This window comes from Microtus pennsylvanicus, chromosome 1, assembly GCF_037038515.1.
Source record: "Microtus pennsylvanicus isolate mMicPen1 chromosome 1, mMicPen1.hap1, whole genome shotgun sequence".
Taxonomy (NCBI): domain Eukaryota; kingdom Metazoa; phylum Chordata; class Mammalia; order Rodentia; family Cricetidae; genus Microtus; species Microtus pennsylvanicus.
Window position 1 is genome coordinate 198,027,990 of NC_134579.1, and position 26,844 is coordinate 198,054,833.

General features: G+C 43.2%; 1 protein-coding gene across 8 annotated transcripts in view; it reads right to left on the reverse strand.

Annotated features, from left to right (window-relative positions):
* The window catches only part of Hivep2 (HIVEP zinc finger 2), a 190,924-nt gene that overhangs the window by 139,467 nt on the left and 24,613 nt on the right, over positions 1 to 26,844 (reverse strand). For 3 of the 8 annotated variants that reach the window (XM_075948624.1, XM_075948588.1, XM_075948615.1), the window contains exon 2: positions 8,933 to 9,007. The exons of 4 other annotated variants lie outside the window; for them this stretch is intronic. The gene's annotated coding sequence lies outside the window, so the exon portion shown is untranslated. Of the gene's footprint in view, positions 1 to 8,932; positions 9,081 to 26,844 lie in introns of all 8 variants that reach the window. One more of the 8 variants, XM_075948607.1, reaches the window with a different exon arrangement.

Sequence of the window (26,844 nt, forward strand, 5' to 3'; positions counted from 1 at the left end):
ATAAGCCTATCTTCATTACAAGCAGTGCAAAGAAACTAAAGAGCCACTCTAAAGTGAATACCCTAATGCCCTCTCAAAGGGGTCAGTCCTACATCTTGTGGGGAAGCTTCCCATTTAAAATGAGAAAGTGCTAAATGACCAAGAATCCTACTGGCTTAAAATGTAAACAGACGGCAGGCTATGCCCAAGGCTTCATCCTCAGTGCAAGCCAACTACTTAAACAGGAGTAAGGAACAGAGATTAGAATTGGAGACAGTGCCAGGATTGGCTCTACAGTTTTTTAGAAGTATAATTATTACATTGTACAAAAAGCGAAGTTCAGTGAGAGTTCACAACATGCTCAAAAGTTCCATGGCACAGCTATTATACACACGAACTCACAGCAGCCGTAGCTACCTACACAAGACCTACCCAAGATCAAGTCAGTTAAAAATTCCAGCATGGAATAAGGCGGGGCTTCCAAGGCTTCACCCCTACCTGGGGAGCTGGACTGGGTTTGGTTTTTGGGGAGAGGGGTAGTGAGTTGTTTTGTTTTATCTTGTCAAGTTGACACACACTAAAGTTACCTGGTGCAAAGGAACCTAAATTAAGAGATTGCCTCCATAAGGTTGCTCTGTGAATATGGGATGTGTGTATGTTGAGGGGGTGCTAATCTTCTTAATTGGTAGTTGATGTGAAGAAGCCCAGCCCACTGTGGGTGGTGCTACCCCTGGGCACTCAGGCCTGGCTTGTAGAGGAAAGCAAGTTGAGCAAGGCCATCAGCAGGGTCCTCCAAGGTCCCTACTTCATTCCCTCTGAATTCCTTGAGTACCTGCCCTGACTTCCCTCAGAGATGAACCATGACTCATAGCGTAAGAAGAAAAACCTTTTCCTCCCCAAGTTGGCTTCAGACACTGTCTTTGTCACAAGTTAGCTAAGACAGGAGCTGTTGGCAGGTGACAACTGTTGAAGTCACTTTTCTTCAGGAGGTGGCTGTCCTGATACACTGCCCCTGCCCCAGTGATTAGCGCCACACTTGTAGACATTTGAACAACACAAACTGGGCTTGACGGTTTGTTGATTTGTTTGTTTGTTTGCTTGCTTGTTTAGGGTCTATTAACTTGGGAGGGAGAATCATTGGAAAGGCTGGAGAGAGGGAGGGTGGATATGATTAAGATATCTTGTACACATGCATGAAATGTCCGAAGAATACATTTAAAATATTATTGGAAAAGAAAAAAAGTTAGGTAACCAATTATGCTGATTCCAAATGACGATTCCCACCAGACAGGCAGTCCTGTTACCTTCCTCCCCACACCGCTCTACTAACCTGGGAGGAGCAGGAATACTCCAGGAATGAGGGAAATGAGATCAAGTCATCAATGCTAAAGATTGTAAGCCTGCTGGTGACCTTGCCCGAGCTGGCACTACAGACTGAACTTCAGTGGGAATCACTGGGTACACCGAAGGGCATCCGCTACTTCCAGAGATCTAATGAGATCAATACACGTGTAATGTTTTGGACTGGATCCTGGCGTGAAGCCTCCCCGTCAGTGAAGTGTTGTTGGTATCTGGGCTCTCCATATTTCTACTCAGCAGGTGTGTGATTCGATTTGCCTTTAAATCTGACAATGTGTAATCAGAAGACAACAGCTACTTGTCGGGGAACTTGACAGTGTTGACTCTAACACTCAGAACTTGGTCAGGCGAGGGACTGACTCTCCTTTGGAGCTGAGAGAACTGGTGCTCAGAGGTGTTGGTAAGTTATGTCTAAGTAAGGATAGAGCAGGGGTCTGACTTCCAAGTCTCAGCTGTCAATTCCCTCCTCTCCATTGGGGACTAAATGAAGAAAAGCCTTGAAGACTTCACAATGGCCCCCAGACCCCATTCTGTTCCGCACCAGTTAACTGCACCCTTGGTTCTTCCCATTAACCTTTCCCATCTTTATTCTACCTTGCAGCCATGGTTATTTTTTCTTTTGAACTAATCTCTGCAGGAAGTTAACCATCCATTATCAGACTAGAGGTTACTCTACAGAGAATGAGGTCCCCTGTAATCCTCTTAAAATTACATTATTATGAGTATTCATTGTTGAACCACCAATCTTCAGCAATGCAAACAGAAGAGCGCATAAATCGTGCCAAACCGCACAGGTGCACCGCATCTTATGGTTCATAAAGCATCTTTACAAGTATTTGTTGATTTAACCATCCTGACAACTCAGCAAGATGGTCCTGAGCCTGTCACTCAAGTGAGGAAATCAGCTACATATAAGATCAGTCGCATACAATTCAAATAGTCAGTACTATCCTAGGGTCACCCCTTGAATGTCAGATATTCTGATAGCGTACCTATCTACCCCCATCCATTTTATTACCTGTAGCTCTGGACAATGCAGCAGATCATTCTGGTGTCCTACGCTAAGCCCAGTGATGTCAAGATGAGGTGTGATCCTAGCCTCCCCTGTCCTTAATGTCACTATCGTTCACTTGTGATGAGAATCTACTTTCAATTAACTTTTCAGCTGTTTCTCAGCATAGATCAAGTATTATCCAAAGAAAACAGACCAATAGGAAAAGAGTCCAAAGCTTGAGCACTCAGAGAGTAGAAGCCACTTCTCAGGCATGGTGGCACAGAGCGCATTTTATGCACTGAGGAAGAAATGACCAGTGATTTTAACTGAATAAAGCTCAAGAGAACTGTAACTTAACTGTACTGAAACTTAACAAAATTATATATATATTAAATATATGTAATATATGTATTCTTTGATGCCTATTTAAAATTGTATGTGCCTTTAACAGAGGATATGACAACACAAGCTATATTTAAGAATAATATTTATTGAGTACCCACAGTGTTGTTTGAACTATTCCAAGTATTTTACTCTTACTAGTCTATCTCAGGAGTAATTCTCTTCTAGGAGATAAGATTGGCTCCAGCTAGCTTTGACCAGGGTATCGCTGGTGAGCAGTGGGGTGGTATTCTGAGCTCAAGATGATGGCATTCAGAGTAGAAGTCTGTAACCATTCTACTACCCGGCCCCATTGCCTGAATATCAGACATTGCCCTCAGACTTCACTAAATAGTCACAATTACCTCAGCAACAGGCTTGACCTTGTAGAAATTGAAGGTGGCCTGGACCACTGACAATTCAATATTCTAGAGTGTATAAAACTAGATTTAGTTTAATTGCTTACACCTATCTTATTCCATGACCAAAAGCATAAATGGAGCACATTTTAAAAGTTGTTGGAAAAAAATAAAATTTGAAGTTTACATTTTTATTTCAATAATTACATTTTGACTTTGTAGCCAGTTTGTTTTGCCATGAGCAGTACTTTATTTTATCCCCCCCACCCCACCCCGTACAATCTTAAACCTTCATATTATTTTTCATTTGTTGGCCTAAATTCATCTTGATTCCTGCCAGTGTCCACTGAAATTTCCCTTCTGCGATGAAGAACAGTGAAGGGAGATTTCTAAGGTCTTAAATTCCTAACTCTTCTTTTTACCTTCCGCAATCTTATTCTCTTATCCTTTATCTTTTTTCACTTTCCTTTCTTGTTCTTTAATTTGTTCCTTGGCCAAAATGCCAACAATTGGCTACCAGTACCAATCCTATAGCTTTCTTTCAAAACACCACACTCCACAGTTGGCTTCTCAAAGTTGTATCTAGGACAAGCCTACAGCATTTGCAGGGCCAAGCACCAAGTCTCTGGTTTTCAGACAGTTTTGACCATAACTGTACTAACACGACTTCTGTCTCCAAGCTCGGAGCACAGTGGCCAATCCAGGATTCTGCTCAACTGATTGTCACATTTTCCTTAAAAGGCTCAACTTTCCCTCTCATTTTTCCACACATGTCAATAGGTTCACATCAATAGGTGTTTCCTGGCTCCCCGCTCTTCCACTCTCCAGCCTCTCACCCCTCCTACACACAGCTAGTCATTCAAAATCACAATCTTCAAGAGGGCATAGGGCACAGCTGCTATTATATGGTAATCCCAGTTCTTGGCAGGTCCTCAATATTATGTCTCTCATTCAATATTGATGCTTCCAAAAGAAGGAAAGACCAATAGGAAAAGCGACAAATACTTCAATGAGCTCATTATAAAATGGAACAGCCAATAGCAAAACAATGTGAGAAAAGGAGTCAACTTCATAAACCAACAGAAAAGAGAAAATCTCCAGGACTACACCAAGGCATGATGGTTAAATGGGCAGAAGCACAACATCAGAGTGGCTCGTTTGGATAGCGCATGCCCTGCTGGAAGGAGAATAAACTGTCACAGCCCTTTTCAAAGATAAGTGGAAGAAGCTGCTACAATTGATACACACAAGTTCTTGATGCAGTTAACTCCACCCCCTAGGTTACACCCTATAGACATGTCTTAGATGTTCACAGAAATACTATTCCTTGTGCAATGAACCCAAATTCATGAATAGTAAAATGACTCAATTGCATTCATTCAATGGAACCCAACTCTGTCATGAGAATGAATTGCTGGTACACTGGAAAAATTCATCTCAGCCAGGCGATGGTGGTGCACACCTTTAATCCCAGCACTCGGGAAGCAGAGGCAGGCAGATCTCTGTGAGTTCAAGGCCAGCCTGGTCTACAAGAGTTAGTTCCAGGACAGGTTCCAAAGCTACAGAGAAACCCTCTCTTGGGGGGGGGGGGGGGAGAGAGAGAGAGAGAGAGAGAGAGAGAGAGAGAGAGAGAGAGAATGAGAATTCATCTCATTAACATATATTGAGTGAAATAAGCCACACACACACAAAAGCAGAGCATCTGATCTCATAGTTATAAATCACAAAAACAAGCAAAACTAGGGGAGGCAGTGTAAAAAAATCAGGATTTAACTACTTTTGGGTCTTACAGAGACTAAAAGGGGCAAGAAAGTGCCCTCAGAATATTAAGTACATTCTAGATTTTGGTAGCTCTGATGCTCAACTTGTAAAACATTTTACATTCCTTTCTGCCCATGTTTTATTACACACACACACACACCACTAGATTTGATTTGTCCAGGTCCTTTCTTTAGAAACTCCTTGGTTTCCATCCCTCTCCTGTGCGGCAGACACCAAGACTCTTGGGCCAAAGGCTAAGTCTCTGTCGTCTCAGACATACATGCTCTCAACACTGCCAAGTGAATGTGTCTAGCAGAGGTGTGCTACTGGCCAGTTCTGTTCGCTTTCATTCCCTTGACTGTGAAGTCTGTGTTTTCAACCTCTCTGCTGGCCTCTTGGGCTTGGAATGAACCTGAAGACACCGTGGTAATAACAATCTTCTCTTGGAGGAAGAACTGGCTTTGTGTCCAGAAATCAGTGTCGACTATCGCTTTCATCTCTCCTAAGCAGCCTACAAGTCAATGTCAGCCCCACTTTGCAGAACAGGAAACCCAGGGTTCTAGAGGCAAAGGAACAGACATACCAGCACCTCAGTATGCAGTTGGGGAAGTAAAGTGGAAAATCAGGTCATTTTGTTGCAAAGCCAGGCCTTTCCAGACTGTTAAGACCACAGATTCAGTAAACGTCCAATGTGGGTCACTGCTTTCCTCAAAGGCCTGTCTGTCCTCCTCATCTTGAGCGGTCTCTCCACTGAGATACCCTGTCACCCAAGCCATAGTCATGGGGACCACCTCCTTTCTCATGTTCTTCACACGGACTGGGTTACCCAGTGTTGCTTCCCGAGGGTAACAGTGCGCTCTGTATCCATCACTCTCCACACCGCAGCATTAGTCCAGGCCTCAAGTCTTATCTTTGGAGGAAGACTGTCATGGCCTGCATGCTGTGTCTCTTAAATCCAAATTCAGATGCTACCGAATTCCTCTAACTTCTGTTCTCATGATGTTACCTTACGAGGTCTACATAAAATCTTATTCTGAGCACGTCTCTCTTCCTTTCCTACAGGATAGAGGTCACATCCATCGTTATGGCAAATCCTGATGGACAGAGTCACAGCCAAGCTCTTCCTCAAGATTCTCCCCTTGTGGCTCCATTCCTTTTCCATCCACCCAGGGAGTTAACCACAGGTACACGCTGCTCTCCCAGGGCAGTGCCTTGCTGTTTCCCTGTCTCCGTGTTCTACACACCACCTTCCTGGACCTCTAGAATGCCCTTCTCCTGCTAGCTATCAAATTTCCACCCATCCTGCAAAATGCAAACCAGGCATTTATGTCCCTGTCAAAGCCTTCAAGCAAAGCTAGGGTATTCCCTTTATGGCACGGCTAGGTTTAGTGGATGCTTTGAACCTCATATAGCCTGCTTCATATTGTACTGTGGGTTGTTGTTGTTGCTGCTGTTCTGTTTTGTTTATTTGATTTTGTAGTGTGCAGTTCTCACTTACAGTACATTAAGTCAAGACAGGTATATATTTTGTCTTTTTTATGTGTGTTGACCAGCGCAAAACAGTTAACCAAAAATACCTGAACAAATGAATTAAAAAATGAAACCAGTTATATGTATATAAATATCCTGTTGCAGAAAATTTTTTTTATTTATCCTTAGTTATTAGTATATGTATTGTATGTGTATACATGTTCATGTGTGTATGTACATGTGTCTACACACATAGAGAAGCCATAAGTTGATGTTAGGTGTCTTCCTCTATTGTTCTCCACTTACTTCTTGAGGCCTGGTCTCTCATTGAACCCAGTGCTCACAATTCAGCAGGACTAGTTGGCCATGGAACTTCAGGCCTATTCCTGCCTCCACCTCCCCAGTACTGGGATTACATGTATATGTATGCCACCATGTCTGCCTTTTCCTTCTTCTTTTCATATGCACGTGCATGTACTATACCTGTCTGTCTGTATGTATGTATGCATGTTGACATGTTCACATGCAAGGATGTGAATGGTTGTAGCTGTGTGTACGTGGAGGTAGGACCTCTCAGGCATACCTCAAGCTCTCCCATAACGCTAGTCTTCTAGGCAGCTGGCTCAGGAAATCCACTGTTTCTGCCTTCCGAGGCACACTCTGCATTTACATGGTTCCGGGACAAAAGCTTGGGTCCTTGGACTTGCATGCAGAACACTTTCTCAACAGAGGCCTCATCTTAGTTTCCAGTAAGTCCAGTGAGACTGTTCACAACAGAAACAACACTAGACTGTGCCACTTCTCTTTGGGAGTCAGCTAGCAAGGACCTTCCGGCGAGATGTGAAAACACCATTTGGCGCTTGCACAAGGATCTTCCGAGCACACTGTCACTCCCTTTCAGCCTCACCTCAGCTCTTTCTACCCCTGGAAGCATCCAAGATTCCGGCCAGATATTAAAGTTGAGGGAGGAAATGAGTGAAGACCCACAGGAGGCTGGGAGCAGCGATACATACTTCTAGCACCTGTGATGCTGAGGCAGGAAGATTTCAAATTCCAGTCCAACTTGAGTTAAATAGCAAAACTGTCTTACCAAAAAGGAAAAAAAAATCTGTATAGAATAGGATATTGTTTTTATTGCTAACATCTGAACCCAGTGGAGATGATAATCAATATTCAAGTTCAAGTTTTCCACAGAACAAGAGTAGTCTGAGACTTATGGCAGATTATTCTCACAGCAGCTAAAAGAGCAGAATATTCCTCCTTTATCTCCTGGATTGGGGAAAGTAGAACAAAGGTTGCTCCACCGGAACACAGACAGGGGAGGTGTCATCTACCCTGAAGAAGAAAGGAAGCAAAGGGCAGCTGGGACTTCTGGGGATGGGTGTGGCTGCGAGACCCACTGAGAGGAGAACTGACATCTGAGTTACTTGCAGGCCAGGAGAGCACGGGCAGAACTTCTCACTCCATGAGCACTTGCTCTGCCCTTTCCCACAAAGGAGAAAACCAAACTCAGTGGTCAGCAGCCCCTTTGTGTCTAAAGTTACCATTTAGCAGTGCTCTTTAGAAAGAGGCTGGAAATGGGCAAGCCAATGCCCCACCCCCACAGACACCCAAGTAGCAGCATCCTTGCTGATGTTGCTAGAGGGAAGAAGTGCAGCACTCTTGCAGTAGCCTTCCTGAGCTTGGATATTGACCCGGCTTGCAAGTGGAAATGACCCCTGTGGGCATCTGTGGTCTCTTATCAGACCTGATCACCAAGTACGCGCATGCGTGCACGCGCGCGCGCGCGCACACACACACACACACACACACACTATGTGAGCAGGACTTGGAGTGCTCCACTTCCTCCCCCACAAACTTCCCCCCAGCACCATGTTATAAATGCATTGGTGTACACACCCCCTCTGAGAGACTAGAAGCTGCCATGCGCCTAAATCTCTGCAGTGTAGATGGACGCATCGCCCGCCGCTCTACGTCTAAGGCAGAGGTCAGCATCACTGTGAGTAGAGACCGCACTTGCACTTCGGATTTGCTCTTGACTTTGTGTTTCTTAACCTCGCAACATCAGCACCACAACAGCAGCTGGTGAACTGATTCTCGCTTTTCTAGCATCCATATGTCATTTCGCGAGCACATACATGATACATGAGCGTCCCTGCACCTTCTAGTAGAAGGTGTTTATGACCTTATAACATCCAGGGAAGTTTGCGAGAAACGTAAAATATAAATAAACCCATATTTAATAAGTGCGCTGAGATACATATCGAACATCTCATAGCCAGTAGGTGTAATCTCTGGCACGATAAACCTAAATATTATTTATATTGCGATAATTATTTTTTGAATAGGTTTCAAGAATCAAAATCATGTCTAATATCCATTTTCAAATACATATTCCTCTGCAAGTTCTTTTTTGGACCGGGTTTCAAAGCTCAGCGATTATCCTGCTGTTTGGACACTAAGTAGCAGAATCTGAAAAAGAAATGGTGTGATTTCCTTGCAGAAGCAGCATCTCTGCCACCACCCTCCCCCCCCCCCCCCCCCCCCCCCCCGCCTTCTAGACTTCACACCTCAGCTTCTGCTAAAACAAGCGCAAAGGAGTTAAAGAAAGCGAGTTTGGGTTTCCTACCTGGACATCAGCTTCTGGTCCTAGTCACACCTCCTCATACTCTTGACTCTCAATTTCTCAGGTAAATTCACCAATCTGCTGACAAGAAGTTTCATATTATAACTTCTCCATCCAGAGTGCACACATTAAAATGTGACTATAAAAATGGCTGAATAAAAAGAAATCTCCAGGTTTGAATAATGCGAGGAAAGACATGTAAAGCAAGGAGAAGCAGGATGTAGCTAACACCTGCTGTGCCAAGCTCCGTGGAGGTCCCCGGTGCTCAATGAAAAAAAAAAAAAACAAAAAACCATTTACTTCATAGGACAATCTATGACAACAGGCATGGGGCTGCACACCTTTCCCCAGCACTTAAAAGTCAGAGGCAGAAGGATCTCTGTGAGTTCAAGGCCAGTCTGGACTACGTACAGAGTTCCAGGCCCGCCAAACAGTGAAACCTTGTGTGAGAGAAAGAAGAGAGAGAGAAGGAAAGAAAGAAACAGAAGAAGAGATGGACAGAAAAGGAAACACTTAATGTAAGATACATGGCAATGGCATTGAATGATAACCCAAAGAACAAAATAGACATCCATGAGTCCAGAGTGAAATCAATCAACCAAAAAAATGTGTTGATAACTGCCCCACCCGCACCCCTGCACACACTCTTCGAGAGAGAAAGCATAAGTTTTGCCCAATTAAGAAGAGGCAGGGAGAAAAAAAAAAGTAGTAACTTTACAGTGGAAAAATCTGGCAGCCTCTATCTCAACCAAGTTGGCCAAGGCTGATGTCATCAGAGGGCAGGCATGATAATGTCACATCCCCCTAACAAAATAGAGTCTAACTTCAGTCTATAAACCACAAAAGAGTCAATCCTATATGAACCAAGTGGGGGGCATCATGGCATACAGTGTGCTATCGTATGCCACACTATAAACAGGCAAACCAGATTCCTTAACTGTTAATCAACATTGAAATAGACAAGACCCACTCTTTTTCTTTTCTTTCTTTTATTCTTTCTGTTTGTAGGTAGTGTATTAAATGTATATGTGTACATGTGTGTGCTCACCCATGCACCTGTGCAAGTCAGAAATCCATATCAGGTATAACCCCCCTTTTGCTCCCTCCCCTCCCTCTCTCTCTTCCCCCAATTAAACTTTTCCAAGACAGGGTCTTTCAATGAACCTTGAGCTCACTGTTTTAGCTAGAATGGCAGGCCAGGGAGCCTCAGGGATCCATCTGCCCCCACTCTCCCACATCTGCGGTTACAGGTGCAGGCTTCTATACTCAGTGGTTACATCGATGCTAGAGATTTGAACTCACGACCTCATGTTTGTGCAGTCATCACTTTACTCACTGAACAACTCCCCAACCTCAGAGCAGCCTTTTTTCAATGATGATTTGGTGACTTTGGGCTTTTGTTTTCATAGTAACTTTTCTTCTTTGATCTGAATACCTCCAAAACACAGAAGAATGACATCTTCCACTGCTGTACCCCAGTTTTTTCTCACCCCCAACAGTATCTATTCTCCTAACTACTAGATACCATGCACCTAAAATTGGTGAACCTGGCATCTACTTAAACAGACCCACTCTATTTCAATGGCTCCACCCTGCCAGCAACCCAGAGGTTCAAGATCTTCTGAGCAACGTAGCTAGAACCTCGTGCTATTTGAAAGCATGCATTCCCATCTTTGTCCTGAGTGACACAAACAAAGTGCACAATACAGGTGGAGGAGTAGAGAATAAATAACAAATATGCGTGATCAAACAGGACGCTGGCAATGACAGCAGGAAAAGTTGCATGCGCAACTGCTGAGCAACCGAAGTTCCGCGGGACTTCTAATGATCCCTTCATGAGAGCAGAAAAGAATCAGGTCTTTCCCCAATGTTTCTCTTTTATAATAAATAAGTTGAAGAACTGTGCAATGTATCACCCAGACATTTAAGATGTTGGATATTAACTATCATTGCCCAACACATTAAGAATACTTTAACAATAATGTGAAAACCAACTTCTTTCGGGCCAGAGAGCATACTTTCTACAAATCCACCCTTGCCGTTGAATAAGTGTAGGCATTAAGCCACTACTTCTGCCCTATTCTGTTAATAAAAACAACATTCACAGGCTTAAGAGCTTTCTTGCCAAGAGGGATCCAAGAAACCTGAAACATAACTTCTAGGGCACGGAGTCAACAAAGAAACTCCATAAAATCATCAGCCCCCTCCCCACCAGGACTGGGGAATCCAGGGGCTCCCAACATTCACCCACTGACTTTGATAATCGATTTCCAAACTTGCTAGAAGGTGGAAAAGCGCTGTGGTGGAAACTCTTTTGGACTGAGTTTTACTTTTAAAAGTTCTCTAATTTTTAATGTCTTCTCAGAGACTATGATGCTCCCCTCCCAAAGATTCTTCTCTCCACTTTCCTTACTAAAACAAAACGAAGTAGGAAATGCCAACGCTAACATACGTCACACTAACACTAATGCACTTCACAGTAGCAATCTGCAGTCTGGAAAGATTATTCCTTAGCAAGTGGCCCAAATGTCATCAGCCTGTTTCCTATATGTGTAAGGATGCAGAAAGAATGCCTGCATGCCACTGTACAATGAGAAGAAGGGCGAACTCACTCATGAGAGCTACAAACAAATATGAAAGATTTCATCAGGATGAGACTAGAATTTCTAGTAGCTTTTAGACTTACAAACTCTACTCTTGTATCTGGAATTCAAATAGTCTTTGATGAGTAGCCCCTAATGACAGGGAAAATGAAATCAATGAAATGGGGATATACATGCCCACTTCTGCTTTTCATGTTTTGAACTAATCACCCATCTCCTTTAGAGTTGTTTCCAGAAAACTCAGGAACTACCATTTAACTGGCTGAGAAAAAGATGTCAGTGTCATATTTTCTTTATAACATGTATTTCCCTAGAAATGTGAACAATGCAAGATCTAACTTTAAAAAACTAACTATAAATAAAGCATATGAGAAACACAGAAGACGAATGTGACGTTTCGTTCCACACATTATTACACATACACACACACACACAAATAATTTCTTATCCTTATGTTAGAGTAGAAATCATAACTTGATATGGATTTCAGCTCACATATTCTTTCCAAATGAAAATAAGACAAACCAACTGGGTGCATGGCCAGACTCTAATAAGCAGGCCTTTCTTACCCAAGAGAAAAAGAATCGGAGAATTCAGAACTTGAGTCTCGAGCTCCCTCTACTAAGTTAGCATCAACTACACCCGAAACAGTCTGTGGGAGGGGTTTACTAGCTCCATCCCCAAAATCTGCTCAGCCTAAGTGTTTCAGACATGCTCTCTAACACCCTCGTGCTATGTGTCATCAGTTTAAGTAACCATAGGCAACCCATGCTTTCATATCTATGGATGTGGGTTAACAGTGGGCTGTATGTCATATGCACTGTAAGCAGGACTCCTTTTTTTATGACTATTAAAAATCAATTAAGCTGTGTAGTACTCCATTGTGTAAATGGACCACATTTTCCTTATCCATTCTTCGGTCAAGGGGCATTTAGGTTATTTCCAGGTTCTGGCTATGACAAACAATGATGCTAAGAACATAGTTGAGCACATGTCCCTGTGATACAATTGAGCATCCTTTGGATATATACCCAAAAGTGTTATTGCTGGGTCTTGAGAAAGGTTTTTTCCTAATTTTCTGAGAAATTACCATACTTTGCAGGCAAATGGATGAAGCTAGAAAACATTCTGAGTGAGGTAACCCAGACCCAGAAAGACAATTATCATATGTACTCACTCATAAGTGACTTTTAGACATAAACCAAAGAAAACCAGCCTACAAATCACAATCCCAGAGAACCTAGACAACAATGAGGACCCTAAGAGAGAAGTACATGGAACTAATCTACATGGGAAGTAGAAAAAGACAAGATCTCCTGAGTAAATTAGGAGTATGGAGACCATGGAAGAGAGTTTAAGCGGAGGGTGTAGGCAGGAGGGGAAGCAGAGAAAAAATGTAGCACTCAATAAAATCAATAAAAAATAGAAAAAAATCAATAAGCTATACATTCTCAATAACCATGTAGGTGGTTTGCTTGTTTGCTTATAATATTCTTAATACAGATCATCCTTCAAAATGAATTCAAGAAAAGCAATCTTCCATTATTTTCAAAATGTTAGTTCTCCTATAGAAAGACTGGAGGGTATATTGAATTCTCATCATTAAGTCAGAGTTGAGAAACAAAGTGTTCAGCTATCAATAAACTGTATTTATCAGATAACAGGTTATTTTAACAAGATTGTTTAAAAGTCAATTGAACCAATTAAAAACAAACACTGGAGTGCATTATAAATTCCAGAAGCACTTCCATTTACATAATAGAGTCTGAACCTGAGAAGTAGTATAGCAAATGCTTACCAGCACATGGAAAAACTAATCCCCAAACATGGGCTGCTTTTAAGCACTAAATAAATACAAAATGTCTATTTCCTAATTTACCAGTCAGATACACCGTAGTTAGAAATGGAGATCTATGGTTTGTCTTTTTGAGGCATGACCTCCCTCTATAGCTCAGACTGGTCAGACATTCACCCTCTAGGGTACTGACTACAGCATGCACCCCACACCTAATGCAAAAACTTCTTGAATAGAGTTTTCATCTACTATCCAAACTCTCGGTTAATAACTCTACATTTAATCTGTAAATATATGATTGATTAGCATCTCTAGGTAGTAACATCATGATTATTTTCAAATGAACAGCATGGGCATTCTGTGATTCTGACAGAAGACCAAGTATCCACTTAAATACTAACAACCAGGAACCCATACTGCCATTAGGACTTTTCGCAGAACACTGGAAACACTGATGAGAAGCTAGCCTCCAACAAATTACTCAAATACCAAGCCAACACTCCCAAAACCTGTGAGTAACAGAAAAAATAATAACTAAATACATCATACCAACAGCAGAACTAAGTTCAAAATTAAAAATTATTATTTATAAGCCAGCAAGAGGGCTTAGCGACTAAAGTACTGTCACCTGAGTTTGATCCCCGGACCTATGAAAGAAAAGGAGACAGCCAACTCCTACAAGTTGTCAAGTGGTCCACCACGCATGTATTATGTGTGTGTGTGCACATCCACGTGCATGCACACACACACACACACACACAGAATCAGTAAACTGGTGCAATGAAAATAATTTAAAGAACATCTGGCATAAACAGAGTTCAAAGAAACCTCTTTGAAATTAACTGAGAAGTAAATAAATTAGAAAACAAATATGACTCGTAAAGGAAAGTCACCAGGACTAATAAAGTCACCAGGACTAGTAAAGAAAAATCACCAGGACTAGTAAAAGAAAGTCACCAGGACTAGTAAAAAAAAATCTGAAGTACAACGATGAGGTGAATTTTTTTTTTTTTACTCTGGTACAATTTTGATAAAAATGGGAAAAATACTTGCAAATAATACCAGGATTGTATATAATTAAACAAATGTTCATAGTATTTCACAAACAGACTTTTGAGAGAAGTAAAATAGTCAGAAAAGAGAATTTTTTGAAAACTGAACATTGTAGTCAAATTTGTGTGGCCATTAAAACTAAAATATGGAAATCAGCAAAAAAAGTAAATGTTTTCAACAAGACTGAAACTAAGGATTATAGGTAACCATTTCAAATGTACATATAAGGAAATTTTTTAAATCAAATTGCTACAAGGCAGATGTTTTCTGTATCCCACAATACTGCTGGTGAGATAAGATGTAAACTTGACGAACAACTGACCTACAGGAATCTGATAGGTTCCAAAAAAAAAAAAGAAACCTCCCCAAAGGATCAACATGTAAATTCCATAAACCTGTGACTATTCCATCAGTGACCAGATCTCTAAACCAAACAAAACTCAGATCCGCCTGACATGAGACTGAGTGTTCCACAGCACAGCCGTCTTCTTAGTCGTTCACCCTCACCCAGGTTTTTAAAGTTGGTAGAAGAATGTGATGCTAAAGACTGTACACTTTATCCCCTCATTTTGCCACATTCATTACTTCCATGGGAGGTCATATACACCACCAAATCACATTGTTTGAATACAAACAGCTCTCAACTTACAAACACCTGACAAAATCCAAAAATAAAACCAGCTGCCACTAACACCATCAGAGGCCTTGCTATTCCCCCTGGGTAATCAGCTGTCATGTAGAAATTGCAAAGAGGTTGACAGAAGAAAGACAGAAGCAAGAAAAGCAGGACCCAGTGATAACACCACACCGAAGAGGTGGCTCACCTCGGTAGTACGTAATAAACCATGAATGGGTGGACAGATGGACGGACGGATGGATGGACATCCATGTTCATCTTCAGAATTCCATCCTTGTTACTTGGCCCTTATCCTGCTCCGGTACAATGTTAACAAACCCCCTTCTTGGGCTCCTGATCCATAAACTGGAACTAAAATTAACTACAAGCCAAAAGTAAAACACTGTGATCAACAGAGGAGAGGACCGAGCCCAGGACCAATCCACAAACAGATGTTTGGGTGGAGAGCAGATGACAGTGACAAGCATACAAGGAAAAAGTTGGAAGCTGGAATATTTACTTAATATCTTAATTATTATACAAGAAAGCAGAGAAATGAGGCCTCTGTGGGAGGCATAAACAAAAGATACAGACTAAGGCGAAAGTTGAGGCTAGGCCTGGTTTGGCGTGGGTCTTGCATCCTCCCCAAGAGCGCCAGTTTGCTGTGTTACTCGGGCTTTATTTGGAAGGCCATAAAGAATCATTCTGAACCCATCTGAAGTCTGGTCGCATCTCAATTCATTTTACCCTGGTTACTGCTAGTTTACCCTGACTCTCCCAAAATGCTTTGTCACCCTGTCATTTAAAATATCACCCTCAGCTTTCTCTTCCCAAGGAAACCCCATCCTAGCAGCACAAGGTTCAGAGGCAATAAGGCTATTTTAGTTCAACGACCTTGACAGAAGATCCATCAGTATATTCAGTTGTCCAGCCTATCCTATCAACGATTCCCTGGGCAAAACCCTGCCCTTGACATTCAGAAGCACGATGCTGCTCACTCCAGAGACCGTCCTGCACAGGGAAGGCTGTGGGAGTGGCGCTCTGAAAACTTCAGCACTACCCAGGTCTTGCTCGGCCCTGTAAGGTGATCCTAAATTTTGTCTGTAACATTCTGTTTTCCAGGAATGCCATCTTCTGGGTCCACTTTTCCTTAAAAAGATGGCAAGCATACTTCAAGGCCCCTATCTTCCAGAGACGCTCGCCTGCTTCCTTCCTGCAATGGGTCTTCCTCTATAACTTGCCCTTCTTTCCTGCCCCCATTCTGTCTTTCAGCGTACTCAGTTCCTGTGTGGATGCATCACTGACTCTTGCTTGCATCCTCCCTGCCGACCCAAACAACACAGAAGCCGCTACCCTTCCTGCATCATGCCTAGCCCAGTGCAGGAATCAGACCAGGTATTTAAGTTGTTCTTAACTGGGGCTGTGGTTTCTAATCAGAAAGGGAAAGAAGTGATGGAAGAAAGAGGCAAGTTTGAACATGTAGCTTTTGTATAAAATGCAATACAACACGGTGAGACCGAGAGCTGGTTAACTGGGTTCTTCTTCCCCGGTGAATTGATTCAAGTCTAATTGGCAGGATGTTACTGGAAGGAAAAAGGCTTCTGCCTATTTCAGGTTTTCACTGGGACCTAATGTATGCCTACAGTAAAAGACTTCTCACCTCTTCCTTCCTCTCTCTGACTAAAATAAATTCTGAGTTCTACAGCCACTTGACAACAGAATTCTGCAGCAAGGTGGAGAGGAACTCAAAGCAGGTTAGCCGATTTTACACAACATTAGAAGCAATTTTTCAGCCAGGTGCAGTGACACACACCTGTAGCCCCAGTTACTCAAGCGGCTGAGACAGCTTGAGACAGCGGATCGCTTGAGCCTAAGGGTTCAAGGCCAGCCTTGGTTTTCTTTGCTGTGTGGGGTTTATGTATGGGCTGGCACTACTGTGCATTTTTCTAATTAGTATGTATGCTGAAATATCTACTTCTAATAGATGTACCATTCCCCGGGGAAATCATTATGATCTATTAAAGGATAATTAGCCACGTAAAATATGATCCAACGTTAGCTCTGCTAAAAGAGACCTCTTCAGATCTATATGCAACTATCTGAACATTATTGACGACTTTAAAATAAGCTGTTTTGTGAGGTAAGAAGGCTGCATATTGAATAATGACTCAAAATTCTTGGGTGTCAGAAGTACATACGTGGGGATTTGCGATCCAAAAACATACATCCTATGTATTTTAAGGTGATTTAAACATGGAAATGGCAGGTGAGAGGAGAGCAACGACTAAAATAGGAAAGTATTTGCCCATCTTTTCAGTCAGCTATGCCTTCAGTTCTGCACATAGATGACCATCTCTAAGTCATGGATTTGTGGCTTGTCCAGCTGTTTATTTCAAGGTACTCTAAGATTCCTATGGAGCAGCTCCCAAGAGTCACAGCTCTCATTGAGCTCTGGAAATACAGCCTCCGATGGAGCCGCAGATCACTGCTAGCTCCTGGGATCAAGCCAAGGCAGCTTCGTGCTCTTGTTGGTCCCTTCGTCCTTCGGTCGCTCCACCTAGTCTACATTTCAGTTCTGCCTTCTAGATTTTTTTTTTTTTGAGACAGGGTTTCTCCGTAGCTTTTGGTTCCTGTCCTGGAACTAGCTCTTGTAGACCAGGCTGGCCTCGAACTCACAGAGATCCGCCTGCCTCTGCCCCCCGAGTGCTGGGATTAAAGGCGTGCGTCACCACCGCCCGGCACGGTTCTGCCTTCTAAATGTCTTTTTATTTCCTGGTTTCTTGATGTCTTCTGTCTGACTTTGAGTTTTTACTGTCTGACTGTCGGTGGTTACTTTTGCAACCAATGTACCACCTGCTTCCAGTGGCACTCTTCCTATGTGCTTTCTAGACACTTCCCTAATTGTCTCTGGAGGGTCAGATCGCGAAGCCTGTAATAACTGATTCTGGACAAACAAACTGAGTGAAGGCTCAGGGGCTGCTTTAGACCACTGTGGCTTGAGAAACCATCCATGGTTATCCCGCCCTTTCTGATACCATAGTCTAGTGTTCAGCCAAAACTAGCTGACATGATAATGATTTAAACAGATGATTTGTTTGGGTTTTTTTTTTTTTTTTTTGAGACAGGGTATCGTGTATCCCGGGCTGGTTTCAAACTCCCTATCCAGTTAAAAACTGGCCTTGAACTTTTGATCCTCCTGTCTCTACCTCCCGAGTGCTGAGATCAAAGGCATGCAGCACCATGCCCAGATAAACAAATGTTTCTCCTACAAAATCCCCCACCTCATCTTCTCTTTCCTCCCAGAATAAGAAGAAGAACAGCACCCCCAAGATCTTGCAATCTTTAACAGCAACACTCCTTACCACCAAAAGTCATTCCCAGGTAGAGGCTAGAAGTGGTGTCGCAATATACAGATCAAATATACTATTTCTCAGAGAGCAGCAGTCAGAGCAGCTGTATGCACACTGCCTGGCTCACTCCTTAAAATTCAGGCGTCTTGCACCCATCTCAAATCCACTCAATCACCTGTGTTATTGAACCTTCAGACCTAAATCCTAGAAGCACCCCTAGAGACTGTTGTATATAACACAATTGGAAACCTCTGCTTTAAACAGCCATCCAGAGCTTATGAAAGACGCCGGTCTAAGCCCTGAAATTCCCATGCCCTCTACTTAACTATGACAGTGCAGCCTTCGTGGAAGGCCACTCTCTGCACGCCACTGGATAAAATTAATTCTAGAAAGCTCAAGAAAATAAAGATCAAAGTCAGCCTCCGCCCAGGGAGCTTCCATTATAATGAGTGCAAAACAAAGCACAGACATAAGAAGGGGAAAAAAAGCTTTAAAGCATCTAGAAGCAACACTGCAGAGTATTCCAGGGCATGGTTGGCTACATCCACTCTGGGGGAGTGGGCACAGCCAAAACTTGGCAGAGTACTGTGAGGACCCAGAAAGGAAGTTTCTCAGGCAAAGCTGGCGCAGAATGTGAAGAGGGAGACTTTCAAGCGGGTCTGGAAGGGATGTGGAGATTGCCAGACGACACTGAAGATTGAGGAGAAAATATGTATAGCCATGTGTCTTGGTACCACAGTCAACACAAGGAGAAAAAGAAGTGTGCTGCAGGATTATAAAAAAATCTAAGATACTGGCTTAGACAGAACACCCTAAAAAGAAGCTTTATAAATATAGATTATCTTTTGAGGCAGACAGGTAGCACTGTGACCCCCCCAGTCTACAGCACAGAAACTAAGGACCACTTGAACTCTTAAGCGAGTGTGTCAGTCATTGTAGGTCAGGGATGAAAACTACCTAGTAAGAACTCTTTTCCCAGCCTGATATTTTCCCCAGTAGGAGACTTAAGAGTCATTTTTATTCCTTCCAAAGGATAAATCACCCAAAGCCATCCTCTTTCTCCCTTTCTCCATATTAAAAGGCCAAAGGAGAAAGAAAGAGCATGTGAAAGCGTGCATCCACACCCCCACACCCACGAGTCAGCTTGCCCATCTCTGTGTGTACATGAAGGTTTGCGTGTATGAACTGTGTGCTGGTACAAAGGCACACGATGTCCCTAACAAACGACACATCATAGCTTTCTGTACTTTTCATATTTGTTTGTATGAGCGCTTCCATGCTAGCGTTTGTAACAAACTATATTGAAAAGTAAAAGCCAATCAAAATCTCTATGACTTATGATCAAGAGAATTATTCAAATCCATAACACTGGCTTAAGTCCTTTGCATATTTTTTCATCTGGCGACGCAGTCCAATATGACAGCCACTAATGCCGTGGGACTTCATATTATAAACTTTAAACAGCACCGAATAAAATGTAAAGTGTGGTTCCTCAACTGCGGTAATAATCATGTTCCAAACGCCCTAAAGAGGGCCAGTGGCTCTCATCTCAGGCAGAGCGGATATAGGATATGTCCATCATCACAGAGAGCTGTTTGAAGAGCAATTCTGTGAAGTGGCTTTTATTCTAGAAATACAACTCCAGGGCCAAATATAAACAATCATTTTTGTTTCTATCTAAAGATGCACTTTGCTCCCTTCGAATAAGTCTCCCCCAAACTGCTCTAAGAAAAGCATGTCTTTTCCTCAGCAACTCCCTGCATGTCATGGCGGTTCTCTGTGTTGCCCTCTTCATCCCATAGGAATGAGCATGGCTTTTCCCTGCTGTAATAGTTCTGGATGGCCAGGGAGGCATCCCGAAACACTGAGTTCTATCATCATATTATGGAGTCAATAATTATGATTCAGAGCCCATTCTGGGAACAACCTACAAAATAAAAATATAGACGCAAAGGAAATTTCCTAAGTTTTAGACATTGTCACATGATGTAATCCTTCACAAAGACCATATTCAAGAACAGTGAGGCTGTTACCTCTCTCTCTCTCTCTCTCTCTCTCTCTCTCTCTCTCTCTCTCTCACACACACACACACACACACACACACACACACACACTACACACACACACAAATTCTCATGTTTTTAATAATACCTCACTTGCTTTCCTTTGCTGTTATAAACATTTTGACCAAATGACAATTTGGGGAGGAAAATGTTTATGTCAACTTAGACTTCTACAACCCAGCCTATCATTGAGGGAAGCCCAGGCAAGGACTCCAGCAGGAACTGAGTCAGGAACTGAAACAGACCACGCGCGGAGGAAGGCTGCTTACTGGCTCACTTCCTCTGGGTCCTTCAACTACTTTTCTTAGCGCCTGAGCCCACAGGCCTACAGAGGGCACCACCCATAGGGCTCTGGGCCTCCAACATTAGTAATTCAGAAACCATCCCACAGACAAGCCCTAGGCCAATGTGACAGAGAGAATTCCTCAACTGAAGCTTCCTCTTCCCAGGGGACTCTAGTTTGTCAAGCTGACAAAAATCAAAGCCAAACAAGTCAGGTTACAGTTTTAGGCTGGGCTGTGTTCATACCTATCCTGGACCACGAGAAGCCTCAACGTTGCAGACAAGAGACACTTAGGTGGCATGGTAAAGTCTGTTATACAAGACAACTGCCTAGGTGGGTTTCCATGTTTAAGAAAGAAGAAATCAAGTCATTTCAGAAGCAAGAATGAAGATATACTTAGTACACGGCATCCAGAAAAGTACTGTCCTCTTATTCATGATACAGCATTGGTCTCTTTCCCTGCAGGGTGGGCAGAACCAGCGTTCATGGCGCCCTATGGGACTTGACATCTTAGCTTAGGGCCAGTTTTCGTTCTGATTCTTCATCAGACAGTTACATCATCTTCAAACCTCAAGTTTGAGGACCCAGAACACAAGACTTTCACTCCAAGAGCTGCCTCTAGACCACGGAAAGAGAAACTTCCCTTCGTAACATCAGTTGGATAGATCCAAAGCACCTGAAATATGAGCAATTATCTGATTTTCAAAGCCAGCAAGGGGAAAACCCCACATCAAGAGCTGCAGGACGGAAAGTATTAAAATGGAAGAGTAAGCTAATCCACAGCACCTCACTCCTGACTGTTTATTCAGCCGGGCAGAGCACACTTTCCCGTGCTGAGCTGTGCACACTGCAGTTTCCCACAAGCCTCGGAAGCTCGCAATACCAACAGAGCCACCTTAGCAATACCTACAGGGTCCCCTAAGACCAGAGGGACGGGAGCTGCACAGGAAACGAAACCAAAGCAGCACAGTGACAGCAACTCTGGTGACAACTGAGAGATTGGAGATAAAGATTAGGGTGTGGGGGACCTAGTGCAACCTCCAGAGGAAGTGAAACCTAGAACGGGGCTGAAGGCACCTCATTTTCCACAAGAAGTCACCCACTCTCGTCCCATCCCCACCTCCACCTGCACCTCTTGCCTTACTCGCGGGCCTTCTTCACTGTGACCACCATTGGTGGCTCCAAGGACCCAGCCAAGGCCCTCAGCAGCCTCACTCACCTGTGCGATTCCCTCGCCTGCACACAGCACCTGCTCTGTACCCGGAAAGTCAGATTTGAGCCTTTGAATGCTATCTCGTCTTCAATAGTTAAGTTTATTTTTTAAAAAACATTAAAATATAGCCACATCATTTCCTCCCTTCTCTTTCCTCCCTCCGACTCCTCCCATGCTCTGGTCTTTCTCAGATTCATTTTTCTTTGTAACCGTCACGTATCCACAAGCATAAGCACACAAATACAACCTGCTCAGTTCACTTCGGGCTCTTTGTATGTATACAATTCCACAGCTGGCCAAGTGATACTGGATAACCAGTCACGGGGCTCACCCCCTAGGAAGGCTACTTCCCCCACTCCTAGAACACTCTCTGGTTGCCTGTAGCCCCCATGTCTGCTTCTCTACTGATGTTGGGCATGTTCGGGTCTTGTTTAGGAAGCCATACCATTGAGGGATTATGGGTGGAGCTTTCCTGTCACATCTGCGAAATCTCCTAGCGCATGTCCGGGTCCTCTGGCACTTACACCCATAGGAACCACAGAAACCAGGAAAGTAACAAGGGTCTATGGAGTGTGTGTGTGGAGGAATGTTAACTGAGAAGTTGAAGGGAAGTCATACAGAAAGAGAAAGGATGAAAAAAATAACATCAAGCATGTTTGAAAACATACTATTTTTTTACTAAAATGGCACATAAGATGTATATGATAGAATGTGTACATGCGTGTGTGTGTGTGTGTGGCCTAAATGAAGTTATACCTCTTACTCTGACAATACTCCCACCAAGGGAGTTAATATCTAAAAAGCCAATTTCTGGTGTGAAACTTCTCTTTGTATCAGTACCTATTTCTAAAAGGCTCCTAGAACTGCTCAGTGTTTGCCGTCACAGCACACAGGGGTGTGGAACAGAGGGTTAAGCACTGGGTTCTGGTGTAGCTCCTCGGATGAGAATCTGGACTCCACTGTGGATGGATGTGAACACTCCACAGCCTGCCTAGATTCCTTGAGCCTCCAGTTTTTCATCTGTCCGTTATGATTTTACACCATCAAACACAGGCTGCCCACCTATTCCAAGACAGAAGCATTTTTCTATATGTTAAATTTCCGAAATCAACATGAATCTTACTATCAACGGCTTCTTCCAACTAACCACAAGCCTTGTGCTTCCTCATTAAAGCAAATAACACCTTTGGTGGTACGTTAGTCCAAATGAAATATGGGAGAAACTACATCCTAAGGTTTTAATAAAAATTAAATTTGTAAATGTAGGTAACATATTTAGATTAGCCATCCTTGAATAAGCTGATCAGTTATTATTATTATTAAACTAATGATTGTGAACATGAACACAATCATAAGAGATACTTTTGCTCACATATTGTTCATTAAAATGACATAGGGTACCATGGTAGTATATTCTTATAGTCCTAGTTACTCTTGAGGCCATAGAAGGAAGCTCACTAAAGCCCAAGAGTTTGAGGTCACCCTGGAAAACTCTGCGAGACCTGGTCTCAGATTTTTTTAAAAAAAATGGTGGTGGGTGCAGAGACAGATGTCAGAAAGCTGAGTGTCTAATCCAAACATCAGGGCTCCCCAGCACCTGGCACACTGCCTGCTACGTAGAAGGTTCCAGAAGCTAACTGAAGACTGGATGAAGACTCTCCTTTCCCCAGACCCTCTCTACCTCCACTGCCCAGAAATTTAATTCCTAATCTGCATCTACCAAGGCTCAATTTGAATTTCACCCTCTTGTGAAGGATGAGGAAGAGGAAAAGGAGGGAGGTGGAGGGGAGGAAGAGGAAGAAAAAAGGAAGGACAAATTTTTATTTTATTCTCCTCCCATTTTGCCCTCTTCCTATTGCTATACATTAAGCTCGATCTGAACCTTACTGGGCCAGATAATACTGTCTAGAATGGGAACTGTGTCTCTATTGGAGCTACATGTCACAGAAGGCCTTACATAAGAAGAAATCCTCGCACAGCTTAGAGTCCTCCTTATATACACTAATCTTTATCTACTTATATATTACACACACATACACACGCAAACACACACACACATACACACAGAGGTCTTGAGCGCAGAGGCCCCCAGAATGTAACCTTATTTAGAAAACAAGTCATTGCAAATGTCATTAGTGAAGATGATGTCATATTGGAGTGAGGTTGCCCGTTAATCCAACATGCCTGGTGTCCTTAGAAGACAGACACACAGAGAGAATGTTATGTGAAGACAGGGGCAGAAATGAGAGTGATGACATGCCAGAACATGCCCATGGTCACCATCTGTCACCAGGAGCTGGGACTGAAAGCTCCTGACCAGGGTCTTCCTCCAAGTCTTCGGAAGGCGATAGACCTGCTGACAGCCGGACTTCGTATATTCAGACCACAGAAGAAGCCTGTGGGAACCTATTGTTCCAGCCTCCTTGTGTGTGGTACTAGAGCCCAGCAGTCTTAGTAAGCAAACACATATTTCATCTACTTACATACTGCCATGGTGGCTCCCCTGCATGGCTTTTTTCTAGACAGTGTTGCCTAATTTGTCTTGTGGCCTCACCTCACAGCCAACCTCAAAGCCAGAACATTTCAGGGTCAGCCCGGCACCCTTTCTTATGCCTCTTTGTTCCCATTGGCCACCATCAAGGGGCTGGTGGCCCCCACATTTCAGTCTCAACCCTTTCTGTCTTCTGGACCTACAGATTCAGCCTGGTCATTTGACATTGGATGACTTGCTAACTCGGTCATTCAAAACCAAAGCCAGAAGCCTGTTTTGCTTTGCCTTCAGTGAGCCCTATCTCAGTGAATGGCACCTCTACCCCTCCCAATGCAACAATCACATGCCTATAGTACATTCGGGGTGATTTCTCTGTTTCCAGCCCACCATCAAGTCCTAGAAGATTCTCCTTTGAGAAGTCACTCTAACTTCTCCTGTCTTCCCACCTTCCTCTACTGTCCCCCTCTACCACTCTAGTTAGGTGATCACAGTAAGTTAATCCAGTGTTGTAATCCAGTCTATATTCAGTATAAAAACACCCCTCATGCCATATGCAAAGAAAATTTCAAAATGTAAATATGATCATTTCCTGCCCATTTTGACAACTTCTATGGCTTTCCATTTATTTTAGGGCAAAGACCAAAATTCTAACATGGGTTTACAAGGTGTGGTGGTTTGAAAGAAAATGACCTCCAAAGGGAGTGGCAGTATTAAGAGGTGTGGCCTTGTTGGAGTAGTTGTAGTCTTGGAGGAGGAAGTGTATCACTGTGGAGGCAGGTTTTGAGGTCTTATATAAGCTCAAGCCAGGCCCAGCGAAACAGGTCACTTCCTGTTGCCTGCAAGCCATGATGTAGGGCACTCGGCTACTTCTCCAGCACCATGTCTGCCTTTCACCAGTAAGCCACACCACGATGACAATGGACGAAACTTCTAAACATGAAAGCCACCTCAATGAAATATTTTTCGTTTATGAGAGCTGCCATGGTTATGGCGTCTCTTCACAGCATTAGAAACCCTAACTAAGACAGAAGGCCAGGATAGAACCAGTGCAACCAACTTCCCCCAGCTTTCCCTCCCTGGTTCGGGATGCTCTGACCATAGCCGTGTTTCTGCATGCCTTTCACCTGTAATTCCGTCCAGCACAGAGCTGGTGGGCAAGCATTTCCCTCAAGCTGTTGCAAGCTCACCGGCCTGAGGTCTCTGTCCTAACACAGTATTCAAATGCACGCCTGGGCTTCAGCAAGACTTGTACTAACCGAGATGAGTGTCCCCAGCATGTGTTAAAACCAGAACCAGACTTACTCTGTCCTACTACAAACTCAACTCTTAAATCAGTGCTTGGCACAGAAACAACACTCGGCAAACACTTGTAAATAAGTTGAGGAAGAGTAAATGAGTGTGTTGAAAGGAGACACTGTGTTCTCATCGTCTCCATTGTAATGCAAATTCCCCTTTTAGAAAGATGGATATAGCATGCTTTTAATTTTCTAGGAAGCCCCAACCATAGCACAATGAATATACAATAAATGTTGTTTGCAGTAGCTTTATGTTATTTAACTAGATTCAAGTGTCTTCTCCAATGCAGTATTGATAATAATTATACAGTCATCAACAGTTCAGGACAGCTTCAGCTTTAACAGCAGCGAGCAGTGTCCCGGCACTCAGACATTCTGTATCCTCTTTGCAACTCGGCAGGCCTGTGGCTCGTTCAGAATTGTCTCATGCCCATGAGGTCATGCCCAGCAGACCTCTTCAGAACGTGATACCCTGAAGCGCAGCTGTAGAAACAGAAAACTCTCTAACAAGCTTCTTGCTCTCCACTGAACAGCAGAGTGTTCCCTAGACTTTAGGAAACGAACACATTCATAATAATCAAAACAAATACAAGAGGAAATGAAGGAAAGAGCCTCAAGTTATATAAATGTATTTTCTTACGTACAAGCTATTTTCTAAAAATGGGCGTAAGGGCTCTAATCACTTAAGGTGATTGCATAAATCAACCCAACTGCGAGTTTCTAATGTCTCAGATTAAAACCACTGTCACCGACCGCCTAAGTGCTAACAGTTCACATCTGTGCACTGCTTCATAGAACATAATGCCCTACAGATTACTTTTAAGTTGTCAAGTTAGGCTTGTTTGTTTGTTTGTTTTTGATTTAGAGTCTCACTACAGAGCTTTAGCTGTCCTGGTCTCACTGTGTAGACCAGGCTAGCCTTGAACTCCCAGAGACCTACCTGCCTCCACCTCGAAGGTGTGTCCCAATACACCCAGCAAGACACTGGGTATCCTGATGAATCCCAGGTTTTCCTATCCATCCTGTCACTCTAGTTTAATGACACTTTCAGTGGTTCACAGTGGCTTTCTTAATTCCGGTGTGTATTCAACCTACGTTTTATACACTGTGATAAATAAAACAAACCTCTAAGGGCTGCAAAAACCTGTGAGGC